Source organism: Pecten maximus, chromosome 6 (assembly GCF_902652985.1).
Source record: "Pecten maximus chromosome 6, xPecMax1.1, whole genome shotgun sequence".
Lineage (NCBI taxonomy): Eukaryota > Metazoa > Mollusca > Bivalvia > Pectinida > Pectinidae > Pecten > Pecten maximus.
The window spans coordinates 40388359-40401743 of NC_047020.1; the positions used below are offsets into that span (position 1 = coordinate 40388359).

The window sequence follows — 13385 nt, forward strand, 5'->3', positions numbered from 1 at the left end:
GTATCAACCTATCTTGAGGCAAAATTAGATATAATTATTTCGGCGCTTAAAACACAAAGATATATATTTGCCTAACTTATTTAATTCTCCAATATTCCGGGTATTTAATAGAAGGATCAACTTAAAAACACTGGGACGTCTGTAATAATATGACTTAATGTACTTTTGCCTTAAATCAGTATAACAGTTACACCTTAGAAGAAAATGAAATTCATCCTCAACATCATTAGAATTGCATACTTCACATATCCTATGATCTCTAGGACGGTTTCTATACCGTCCTTGTTCAATATTTAAATTGTGTGAACTAAGTCTAATACGTGCTATATTCTTTTGGTAAGAACTACTAATAGGTTTGGTTAAATAAAATTGTAGTGTAAAATTATCGATAAGATGTCGGTATAGAAAACCCTTTGGAATTGCTTGTATGTTTGATAAAAGTTCTTGACGATAAACGTCGTAAAATCTATTTTCAATAATTTTATAAGCTTTCCTATCATTGCATGTTATATTGTTCCAAAGATAAGATAATCCTAATTTATCTAATTCTGCTCTTATGTTTAAAATCCAACTGTCATTTGATCTTATCCTTTCCTCATAGCAATTTCTTAATATACAATTATATGAATTTCTCAGTTTCAACCAGTACTTAATTATACGAAGTTTTCTGAATGTTGACAATGGTAATCTTCCGAGTTCACAATATACTAAATTATTACATGTACTTTTTTTCACACCAAGTACTTTTTTACAAAAATTAATATGTATCTTTTCAATATCTAAGGCTTTGTGGAAACCCCATACCTCGGCACTGTAACTAAGTATGCTATTTACATATGTGTCAAACACAGAACATTGGGTATTAATGTTGAAATCATGATTTTTGAACTTATTATATATAGCGTAATATGCTTTATTGCCCTGTTCAGCCACATGCTTTTGGGTAACATAAAATTTACCATTATAATTGAAAAGCATCCCTAGATAATTGAATTGGTCTACAATTTGTAGTTCAGTTTCATTGTAAAACCACTTTTCGTTATTTTTAATATTCCCGCCGTTTCTAAAGACCATTATTTTCGTCTTGTCTGTGTTCAAAATAAGACTATATTTATTGTTATAAGATTTGAGAGCATCTATGACCTGTTGCAAATTCTCTGGAGAGTCGGCAAATAACACTGTATCATCAGCATACATAAGAAGAAAAATACTGATTAAGTTAAGTTCAATTGATGGACAACATTCACTTATAAAATGCATTTCACAGTCATTTACAAATAATGAGTACAAAATCGGGGAGAGGATTTCTCCTTGGAAGAGACCGATTGTGTTGGAGAAGAAATCAGAGTAATAACCGTTATGTTTCACACAAGATTTAACTGAATTATATAATGATTGAATGACTCGTAACATTTTCCCCCTCACACCTTGTCTTATTAGTTTACTCCATAATTGAGACCTTTCAATCAGATCAAACGCTTTCTTGTAATCGACAAAGCAGCAGTATAACCTTCCGCCCTTTTTATTTAAATACTTGTTAATAAATGTTTGAAGTACAAATATTGCATCTACGGTAGAATGATTAGCTCTGAAACCAAATTGTGCATCTGTTATGATATTATTCTCATTACTCCACTTGACTAAACGCTCATTCAGTATGGATGTAAACAACTTACCCATACAACTAACAAGAGTAATACCTCTGTAGTTATTTGTATTATTAGCATCACCTTTCTTAAAAACAGGTGTAATAGCACCAGTAGACCAAGCCTCTGGAAATATCCCCGATTGAAAAATAGAGTTAAAAAGTTTAATAAAAAATGGAGACAGTATATCTTTACAATCAATAAAAAGTTCATTAAGTACTTTATCCTCGCCACAACTTTTGTTTCTTTTCAATTTACGTATAGCCAATAACAGCTCTTGCTCGGTGATATCTACATCCAATTCGACTTAGGGAGAACGGGAGAACCGGGAGAACCGGGAGAGAGAGAGAGAGAGACAGAGAGCGGACAAAGCACACAGAGCACGGAGAGGGCTAAGACAGAATGCTCCAATAACGTCATGAATGGACATCTATACTGATGCCTCCGTTTGAACATAGTTTGTACTATTGTATTTAGCATTGTGTAATGCTGAAGCTGTACCTGACTTAACGATTTGGTGGCGGTATGTCTCGTATCCTGGTGTAATAAACGAATGAATTAGAACCTGGGTTGAACTCTGTTTATTTAAGCACACGTAGACACATGAAGTGTTACATCGTATAATGAATTGTGAAAATCTGGGAAATATGAATGTAGTAGAATATTAATTGATAATAACGGGCAACCTCTACACTATAGCATATAAATTCATACTTTTAAAAAGTTATGTTTACTTACAATATGCACAGTTAAGAACACCAAGCTTCATAAATTATACAGAGATTCATTTTAATTCTTTATCTCACTAGGAATAGCTAATTTTGTCCTATAGACTGGTGGAAATCTGGGGAAAGTTATCGCCCCTTATTTGTCCTATAGACTGGTGGAAATCTGGGGAAAGTTATCGCCCCTTATGTGTACTATAATAATACACAATGTACTCATCTGCTTTACAATACAATACTCTTAATGCCACTACTAATTCATTGTTGGGAAAAATAACTAGTGTAAGGACCTCTGGACTTTTGTAAATTTGGAGTAGTTATCTCCCTTTATACTGTAGTAATAACGACAGTACAGACAAGTAAATTGTCGAATTTTCGAGGAAATCTGCCCCTTTATCAAGACACAGGTAAATTACATACGATCACATATAGACATAGAACATGGAACAGTTACACAAATATAGTAGGTAATATCGTAATGTTGTAAAAACGATCGTCCTCGGCCGATACTTAATTCGCCGATGGCCTATAGATATATATGGACTATCATTTATAAATCCTGTGTCTACAAGACATGTATGTACACCTCGGTTTCAAATGCACCCATGGTTTGTTTTTATCATTACATCGACTATGAATATCATTCCTCCATTCTACAATTTGGTTTGTTTTTGTTTAACGTCCTATTAACAGCCAGGGTCATTTAAGGACGTGCCAGGTTTGGAGGTGGAGGAAGCCGGAGTACCCGGCGAAAAACCACCGGCCTACGGTCAGTACCTGGCAACTGCCAACTCGCAACCCAGAGGTGGAGGGCTAGTGATAAAGTGTCGGGACACCTTAACCACTCGGCCACCGCGGCCCCATTCTACAAACACACATTTATTGTACACACTATCGGTAATATGATGTATAATTAAGTCACGCTGTGTACACGTATACAATTTAACTTGACACGCTTGACTGACCACAGTTCTCGATACAATCTAACCGTCCTTTGAAGGGCTCTTAGATACAGTTATCGCCTTTGTCCAAGGTCAACCGAGGAATTGTATAACCTGTAGACTGTTGTTATAACAGATATGCAAGCGGAAATGTAGGCCCAAGTTGTAAGTTTTCGATAGCGTAAATGGTAAACACAAACTGATAAACACCCGTTCGTCATACCAAGACTCAAGCCATATGCCATCATTTTGGACGAACAGATTTTCCTTGTTTAGGTTAAATGGTAAAAACGGGGTCTGGTAATTTTGAAATACTAAACTTTTCTAGTATTGAGACACTGCCTTAAAGCACATGTCAAACTTGAGTCAATATCGAAATCAATATCAAATTACTAGAAACAAATGAGGACAGATTTAAAAGCTTATCTAAATGTAATTTTTCACAACCAAGATTTTCAGACATTGTATTTCATTCGCACGGTAGAAGAAAGATAACTCTCGCTTTACGTAGCAATCTCTTTTGAATTTTCCCCATAGCGATAATTAGTGTGACGGACCGCAATTTAGAAAGACAAGTGTCGTCTGCTGTCTATAAAAATTGGCAGGAAATCGGTCGAAATCTCGAATAACATCAGAAATTAGCAGTAATTAGGTACAAAAATCATCTCACCAAATATTAGGTGAGTACAGCGATTTTAAGGCTGCTTATATTATTTTTACATTCAGTAAATGCCCCCTTCAATGACGATTTCCATTTTGAATATCGCTAATGCTTTTGTTGTGGCGCTGCATATCGTGCATGCATCGTGCCCATAGTTGTGCAATGTGCAATTGTATATCACAGCTGTGCAAATGAATCGCAAATCTGTGCAGAATCGTAAGGTCTGACGATCAACAACAACAACAACAACAACAACAACAACAACAAAACCAAACAAACAAAGATCGTATCAAAGACGTTACTTTTTTTTAGCTTTATATCGCAATGTAAATTACGTAATACATATTAGTCCGAATGAAATAAAAATATATCTTTAATTATCTACATAAACTTATACGGATACATAATATTTCCATGAATCTACTTTTCATAACGTAGGTCTGCGCAAGTATGTCTAATCAGGGGCTAATCATAAGTTACAAATGTCCGTGGTCTGATATAGGGTACACTTGTAGCCGCGGGGTTTGGTTTGGTTTATTTTGTTTAACGTCCTATTAACAGCCAGGGTCATTTAAGGACGTGCCAGGTTTAAGATGTGGAGGAAAGCCGATGTACACGGAGAAAACCACCGGCCTACAGTCAGTACCTGGCAACTGCCCCACGTAGGTTTCGAACTCGCCACCCAGAGGTATTGGCTGGGCTAGTGGCTATACTCTATTACACATAAATCTATAAATCTACCTGTTTGAATACCTGTTTATAGGACATTAATGAACCTTTATGATTCCAACTTTTAACTTAAATCTAGAACAAATGTCGAGCTACATGTTATGACCGCCTGTACAGTTGAAAGTTTCATTTATATTAAATTAAATTGACTTCAACTGTATTTTTATATATAAATGTATTTTACCTACACATATCGTCATGAAAACATCACCCATTGTCGCAATGATCACCCCTTACGGTGTTTACTGTAACACGACTGAAATACAAGGTTGATCTCAGGTTTTTGGTCTTGATTTCTTTCTTTTATGGCCCTTCCCACAGGAAAAGTATTGTACGTATGGTTATTGAACACATATTCGGACATTATGTAAAGTGTTCAAAGCGTACAAAATAAGGTAAAGTCAACACAAATTATCATTCTAAATGCTGTACAAAGTTAAAAAAAAAAAAAAAAAAAGGGAAAAAAAAGTAAGAAAGAAAATGGAAAACAATTGCTACACTAATGAATTTATCCGTGGTATTTTAGTTACGGCTAAACTCGGAGACTGGTTAGTTTTTTGGTTAACGTCCTATTAACAGCCATGGTCATTTAAGGACGTGCCAGGTTTTGAAGGTGGAGGAAAGCCGGAGTACCCGGAGAAAAACCACCGGCCTACGGTCAGTACCTGGCAACTGCCCCACGTAGCTAGGTTTCGAACTCGCAACCCAGAGGTGGAAGGCTAGCGTTAAAGTGTCGGGACACCTTAACCACTCGGCCACCGCGGCCCCTGGAGACTTAGGCCACACGCGGAGCTGATATATGTATCCAGTGACGACAGACTGATTTATCAACGATTACATTTAATATATTTATTATCTGAAAAGATCTTTCCAGAAAATTTATTTCGATTTTTTTTGGAGTCGCATCCATCACCTCGTGGGTACCGTATCAGCACTTACAACAGTCATACATTGTCTACTGTATTGTGTATGTTTTAAGTGTCAATATTTCCCTCTTTTTTTTCAGAATTCGGTTGGGCTGTTGGTATTTTTCTATTACTACTTGTTTACTTTCCCGCCAAACCTTGCAAGCCTCCAAGTATATCGGCTTCTACGGAGAGGCTAAATTTCATACAGGGCTGCAAAACATTATTACGGTAACTATTACATAATTTCCTCTAATTAGACTAGTTATTCATTTTTTGTTACTTTTACTACTTTATAAACAACTTTTTTTAGAAAAACAAAACCAAAAAACTTCTCCATTAAAACAACGTTTAAAAAAATTAGACCCTTCTTAATATTGCCTCATGAATATTCATGTTTAAACCAGAACGAGGCTAAGTGAGGAAGCGTCCCTAGTAATATATTTACATTTGGATGGCAAAGCCATGATATAAACAAACTAAACAAATTTGCAGTCTATGAGAGTATAACTGACACCCAAAGCGTGACACCATTCTATGCATAACTGACACCCAAATCGTGCATTCGGGTGTTATTCATACGCGACCGGATCCCCCGGAACTACTTGCAACCAATGTAAACAAATGGCATCTTATCATTGCTCATCATGCTATCGGATAGAGTACGAGACCAGAAAACAAATCTTAAAATGTAAAACGAAAATAAAGGTAAGAATGGTTAACAATCACGAAAATGGAAATAAAACAAGATTTAATAAACCATATGTTGACAGATATTTGTTCCGGGGCCAGAGTGGAAAATCATTACACACCACATTGTTTGCGTGCCACCGCCATCCAGTGTTTGAATGACAAAAATTTTGAAACCCGACACATCATGTTTATGTCAAATCATAAGAACGAGGCTTCTCTCCGGTCGTACAATAGAACAGTTTCTTCTTCACAAAAGAAAGCATCAAGTGGTGCATTATCGTGTCTAGCGCATCCTAAACCTGAAACAGCCATGGTACCCGTCACAAGCAACGTTGTCGCTGATGCTCGTCTAACTCCCTCGGCCACTGTCACTTCTCTCATTGGTCGTATCCCCGACACCGGTGCTGTTGTAGCTACTATAAACTGTAATCAGGTTTCCATGCAATCAAAGAACATGTTTACATCTGGTTTTTTGGCGAATTCCACTTTCTCCCACTGCGCATTCAACTTTCATAGCTAAACTCTGTCAATACTGTCAGCCGTTGCGTGCGCGTGGTGACGGGTGAAATTTCCATCCGCATAATTGTTCCGGATGGTAATTTTTTTTTTTTAAATCCGAAATCGTTAACAAACTGAATAATTCATCCGTATATTCTGAAATACTGACTACCAATATTATTAATATTGTTATTAAAATATCTGATGATGTTTTCAGTATTTTTTTAATTATTTCCACGCACTATTTTTTTTAATTTTTTTTTGCCAATCAGCACGTGAATCACAATAGGCTGTTCAATTTGTTGACCTCTGACAATGGAAACGTCGGTAAAAGTCAGATTTCAAATTATAATGAAAATTAAAGTTGAAATAGAAAAGAAACTAATATAGAAAAGGTAAATATAAGCATTAAACTGTCTTTTTATGGATTATATGGTCTATATAGATGCCAGAGCTTTGCAGACAATCATTTCATAATGCGCTAGCGCGCATTATGAAGATTGTCTGCAAAGCTCTGGCATCTATATAGACCATATAATCCATAAAAAGACAGTTTAATGCTTAAATACATGTGCAGCTATGGCTACATCATACAATGATATAGATTTAGATTTAATTACTTCACTTACCTTTTCATTTGTTTAAAACTATATCCAAGCACAAAAACAAAACAAAAACAAAAAACCCAAAAATCCCCTGGACAGAAGAGCATGAATAAAGGACTGAAGTGTTTTAGCAAGGAAATATCCAAGAGCTAAGAGGTAAGTTTGCAATTATATATATACAGTATATATATTCCTATGTTCATGTGTAGTGGTTTTCCAAATTCAGTGCCTAGTCTGTCCTCTTATATTTGTCAAGTCCAAGCAACATTAAAATGTTGGTACTCATCCCTTTACTAACACTGCCACATGTAATATATATGGGGTGTCAGAATGTCTGAGGACAAGAAACAAATAATTACATAAGGGGGATGCCATTCCTCAACCTCATTATCAGCATCTCGAATTGCTCTCCCCGTGTTGCCTTAGGGACTGTACTAGGGTCCAGTCTGTTTACATTTCACAGCTGCCCCTCACTGATCCCACCTTGTCATTAATTTCATTGTAATTATAGATAAGCATTTATACAAACAAAAAGTCTTATCTCAAACTGCACCTAGTCCTTACAGCCCTTTAGGGTCAGTCCTCTAAATAGAAAATGGAAACCTTATTTACTCCATTAAGCACCCAGTATACTAGACTTGTACATGACCAGAATGGAAAACAGATTATTCTACCTGTATATATTATGTAACTTATGACTTGTATAGTAAGGTTTATAGTAAATTTTATAGTACAACCAGTCGGAACAGGTTGTGAAGTAACAGGGAAATGTTACCGTTTCCAGAGAAAAAAAATGACTCGCCACATCAAATCAATGTAAATATATCAATGCATTTATTTTGTGTCGTTCACTTTTGATACAGATAACCAATGCATAAAACGTTTGTCATCTAGATCTAGACAACCCCAGTCCACCCAACTAGTTGTCTCCCTTTATCTACAGACTATCCCTCCTCTCCATGTCCACCCAACCTTTCCTTTTCAAAATTCGCCTGGTCTTTGGGTTATCATTCCAATTAAATACTGATGTAATGGCTCCTGGCTTTAAAAGCTTCCTCACAGGTGTCCAGCTTTTATAGTCATCTTGCCTAAAGTGTTTGGAACAAACGACTGGTGACTTTAATACCTGTAAAATGTATTTGATTTATCAAAATCATGTATATTATCCATTTGTTATATGTATGCAATCTATAATATACGTATATATATATATAGCAACCTGCACATTTACTATGATATTTACGGTATTAAACTGAACACTTATATTATGTTTAATAAAATATTTTACGAAATACTTGAACTGCTTGCAATTGTTGTTTTATATATGTCTTGACATGTACTGATCACTTGCAGAAAAAATAACAAGAAAGGGAAAATGATTGACCATAGTATGCGTTTACATGTATTAGGTGAAGGCTAACCTACCTTGAATAATGGCCCTTCATCACTTCTTATTTTTACAACCCACTGCTTTTTGATATCCTCATCTTTTGGAATATGGTGAAAATGAATAGAATCACCATAACTTCCATTGGATACACAATTTGGTGCACAATAACGTTGTTTTTGCTACATGTAGCTTGACTGGAAGCCATTGTGTATGCGTTGCTACGGTGGCTGTACTCACTTAGCCTCGTTCTGAGATAGGAATGTTAGGCATGCATATAATTTGAGAGAGGCCTCATGACACAAAAACCTGCGGTCCATATATATGTATGCATGTATATGGTGGCTCGTTATGGCCAGATATCAAATCTCGCATTCTCGCTCTCTCGACTTTAGGTCGAAAATGCGAGATTGCGAAAACTCGACGGCGAGAGAGCGAAAATGCGAGAATGCAAAAACTCGACGGCAAGAGAGTGAAAATGCGAGAATGCGAAAACGCGAGATTAATTTCGCACTCTCGCCGTCGCGATTTTGCTCCCTCGCCGTAGCGTTTTCGCATTCTTGCGTTTTCGACCCGAGGTCGCGACGGCGAGGGAGCGAAATCGCGACGATTGCAAGAATGCGAGATTTGATATTTGACCCTAACGAGCCACTATTTATATTACAAACAGTACATATGGACCTTGGATTGGGAATTCGCGCAAAGTCCCTGTGGTATGGACGTTCTTAGATATTTTAACTGATAATTTTTGTTCTTTGTTTTTTTATTCTTGTTTTGTTTTTTTTGTTTCTTTTTGGGTTTCTTTTGTTAATATATGAAGATATCGCTTATTTTTCCTTTAATGTTTATATTAATAATTGTGACGTAAAAAGTAGTTACTTTATTACATAGGAATGGTGTATTCTGGGTAATCGCCTGTTCGTATGGTCTGTCAGTCGGTATACAAGAAGCATGGCCAGGCGTGTTAGAAATAGTCCTCAAACCTCACCACATCTCAGAGATAAGTCTTCAAACCTCATCACATCTCAGAGGTAAGTCCTCAAACCTCATCACATCTCAGAGGTAAGTCCTCAAACCTCGTCACATCTCAGAGGTAAGTCCTCAAACCTCACCACATCTCAGAGGTAAGTCCTCAAACCTCTTCACATCTCAGAGGTAAGCCTTCAAACGTCTTCACATCTCAGAGGTAAGTCCCAAAAAACCTCGTCACATCTCAGAGGTAAGTCCTCAAACCTCATCACATCTCAGAGGTAAGTCTTCAAACCTCGTCACATCTCAGAGGTAAGTCCTCAAACCTCATCACATCTCAGAGGTAAGTCCTCAAACCTCATCACATCTCAGAGGTAAGTCTTCAAACCTCATTACATCTCAGCGATAAGTCCTCAAACCTCATCACATCTCAGAGGTAAGTCCTCAAACCTCATCACATCTCAGAGGTAAGTCCTCAAACCTCGTCACATCTCAGAGGTAAGTCCTCAAACCTCATCGCATCTCAGAGGTAAGTCCTCAAACCTCACCACATCTCAGAGGTAAGTCTTCAAACCTCATCACATCTCAAAGATAAGTCTTCAAACCTCACCACATCTCAGAGATAAGTCTTTAAACCTCATCACATCTCAGAGGTAAGTCCTCAAACCTCATCACATCTCAGAGGTAAGTCCTCAAACCTCATCACATCTCAGAGATAAGTCATCAAACCTCATCACATCTCAGAGGTAAGTCCTCAAACCTCATCACATCTCAGAGGGAAGTCTTCAAACTTCATCACATCTCAGAGGTAAGTCTTCAACCCTCATTACATCTCAGAGGGAAGTCTTCAAACCTCATCACATCTCAGAGGTAAGTCCTCAAACCTCGTCACATCTCAGAGATAAGTCTTTAAACCTCATCATATCTCAGAGGTAAGTCCTCAAACCTCATCACATCTCAGAGGTAAGTCCTCAAACCTCATCACATCTCAGAGATAAGTCATCAAACCTTATCACATCTCAGAGGTAAGTCCTCAAACCTCGTCACATCTCAGAGGTAAGTCCTCAAACCTCATCACATCTCAGAGGTAAGTCCTCAAACCTCACCACATCTCAGAGGTAAGTCTTTAAACCTCATCACATCTCAGAGATAAGTCTTCAAACCTCACCACATCTCAGAGATAAGTCTTTAAACCTCATCACATCTCAGAGGTAAGTCCTCAAACCTCATCACATCTCAGAGGTAAGTCCTCAAACCTCATTACATCTCAGAGGTAAGTCTTCAAACTTTATCACATCTCAGAGGTTAGTCTTCAAACCTCATCACATCTCAGAGGTAAGTCCTCAAACCTCTTCACATCTCAGAGGTAAGCCTTCAAACCTCTTCACATCTCAGAGGTAAGTCCTCAAACCTCGTCACATCTCAGAGGTAAGTCCTCAAACCTCATCACATCTCACAGGTAAGTCTTCAAACCTCGTCACATCTCAGAGGTAAGTCCTCAAACCTCATCACATCTCAGAGGTAAGTCATCAAACCTCATCACATCTCAGAGGTAAGTCTTCAAACCTCATTACATCTCAGCGATAAGTCCTCAAACCTCATCACATCTCAGAGGTAAGTCCTCAAACCTCATCACATCTCAGAGGTAAGTCCTCAAACCTCGTCACATCTCAGAGGTAAGTCCTCAAACCTCATCACATCTCAAAGGTAAGTCCTCAAACCTCACCACATCTCAGAGGTAAGTCCTCAAACCTCATCACATCTCAGAGGTAAGTCATCAAACCTCATCACATCTCAGAGGTAAGTCTTCAAACCTCATTACATCTCAGCGATAAGTCCTCAAACCTCATCACATCTCAGAGGTAAGTCCTCAAACCTCATCACATCTCAGAGGTAAGTCCTCAAACCTCGTCACATCTCAGAGGTAAGTCCTCAAACCTCATCACATCTCAAAGGTAAGTCCTCAAACCTCACCACATCTCAGAGGTAAGTCTTCAAACCTCATCACATCTCAAAGATAAGTCTTCAAACCTCACCACATCTCAGAGATAAGTCTTTAAACCTCATCACATCTCAGAGGTAAGTCCTCAAACCTCATCACATCTCAGAGGTAAGTCCTCAAACCTCATCACATCTCAGAGATAAGTCATCAAACCTCATCACATCTCAGAGGTAAGTCCTCAAACCTCATCACATCTCAGAGGGAAGTCTTCAAACTTCATCACATCTCAGAGGTAAGTCTTCAACCCTCATTACATCTCAGAGGGAAGTCTTCAAACTTGATCACATCTCAGAGGTTAGTCTTCAAACCTCATCACATCTCAGAGGTAAGTCCTCAAACCTCGTCACATCTCAGAGATAAGTCTTTAAACCTCATCATATCTCAGAGGTAAGTCCTCAAACCTCATCACATCTCAGAGGTAAGTCCTCAAACCTCATCACATCTCAGAGATAAGTCATCAAACCTCATCACATCTCAGAGGTAAGTCCTCAAACCTCGTCACATCTCAGAGGTAAGTCCTCAAACCTCATCACATCTCAGAGGTAAGTCTTCAAACCTCACCACATCTCAGAGGTAAGTCTTCAAACCTCATCACATCTCAGAGATAAGTCTTCAAACCTCACCACATCTCAGAGATAAGTCTTTAAACCTCATCACATCTCAGAGGTAAGTCCTCAAACCTCATCACATCTCAGAGGTAAGTCCTCAAACCTCATCACATCTCAGAGTTAAGTCCTCAAACCTCATCACATCTCAGAGGTAAGTCCTCAAACCTCATCACATCTCAGAGGTAAGTCATCAAACCTCATCACATCTCAGAGGTAAGTCCTCAAACCTCTTCAAATCTCAGAGGGAAGTCTTCAAACTTCATCACATCTCAGAGGTAAGTCTTCAACCCTCATTACATCTCAGAGGGAAGTCTTCAAACTTTATCACATCTCAGAGGTTAGTCTTCAAACCTCATTACATCTCAGAGGTAAGTCCTCAAACCTCTTCAAATCTCAGAGGTAAGCCTTCAAACCTTTTCACATCTCAGAGGTAAGTCCTCAAACCTCGTCACATCTCAGAGGTAAGTCCTCAAACCTCATCACATCTCAGAGGTAAGTCTTCAAACATCGTCACATCTCAGAGGTAAATCTTCAAACCTCATCACATCTCAGAGGTAAGTCCTCAAACCTCATCACATCTCAGAGGTAAGTCTTCAAACCTTATCACATCTCAGAGATAAGTCCTCAAACCTCACCACATCTCAGAGGTAAGTCCTCAAACCTCATCACATCTCAGAGGTATTTCCTCAAACCTCTTCACATCTCAGAGGTAAGCCTTCAAACCTCTTCACATCTCAGAGGTAAGTCCTCAAACCTCGTCACATCTCAGAGGTAAGTCCTCAAACCTCATCACATCTCAGAGGTAAGTCTTCAAACCTCGTCACATCTCAGAGGTAAGTCCTCAAACCTCATCACATCTCAGAGGTAAGTCCTCAAACCTCATCACATCTCAGAGGTAAGTCTTCAAACCTTATCACATCTCAGAGATAAGTCCTCAAACCTCACCACATCTCAGAGGGAAGTCTTCAAACTTCATCACATCTCAGAGGTTAGTCTTCAAACCTAATCCGTTTTCG

General features: G+C 38.1%; 1 long non-coding RNA gene across 1 annotated transcript; it reads right to left on the reverse strand.

Moving 5' to 3' along the window:
• Positions 1 to 8209: 8209 nt before the first annotated feature.
• On the reverse strand, positions 8210 to 9882 carry LOC117330015. Its single transcript, XR_004533303.1, has 2 exons — positions 8829 to 9882; positions 8210 to 8529 (listed from the first exon to the last, which is right to left on the reverse strand). It is a non-coding gene; the product is annotated as an uncharacterized LOC117330015 (long non-coding RNA).
• Between the last annotated feature and the right edge of the window lie 3503 nt (positions 9883 to 13385).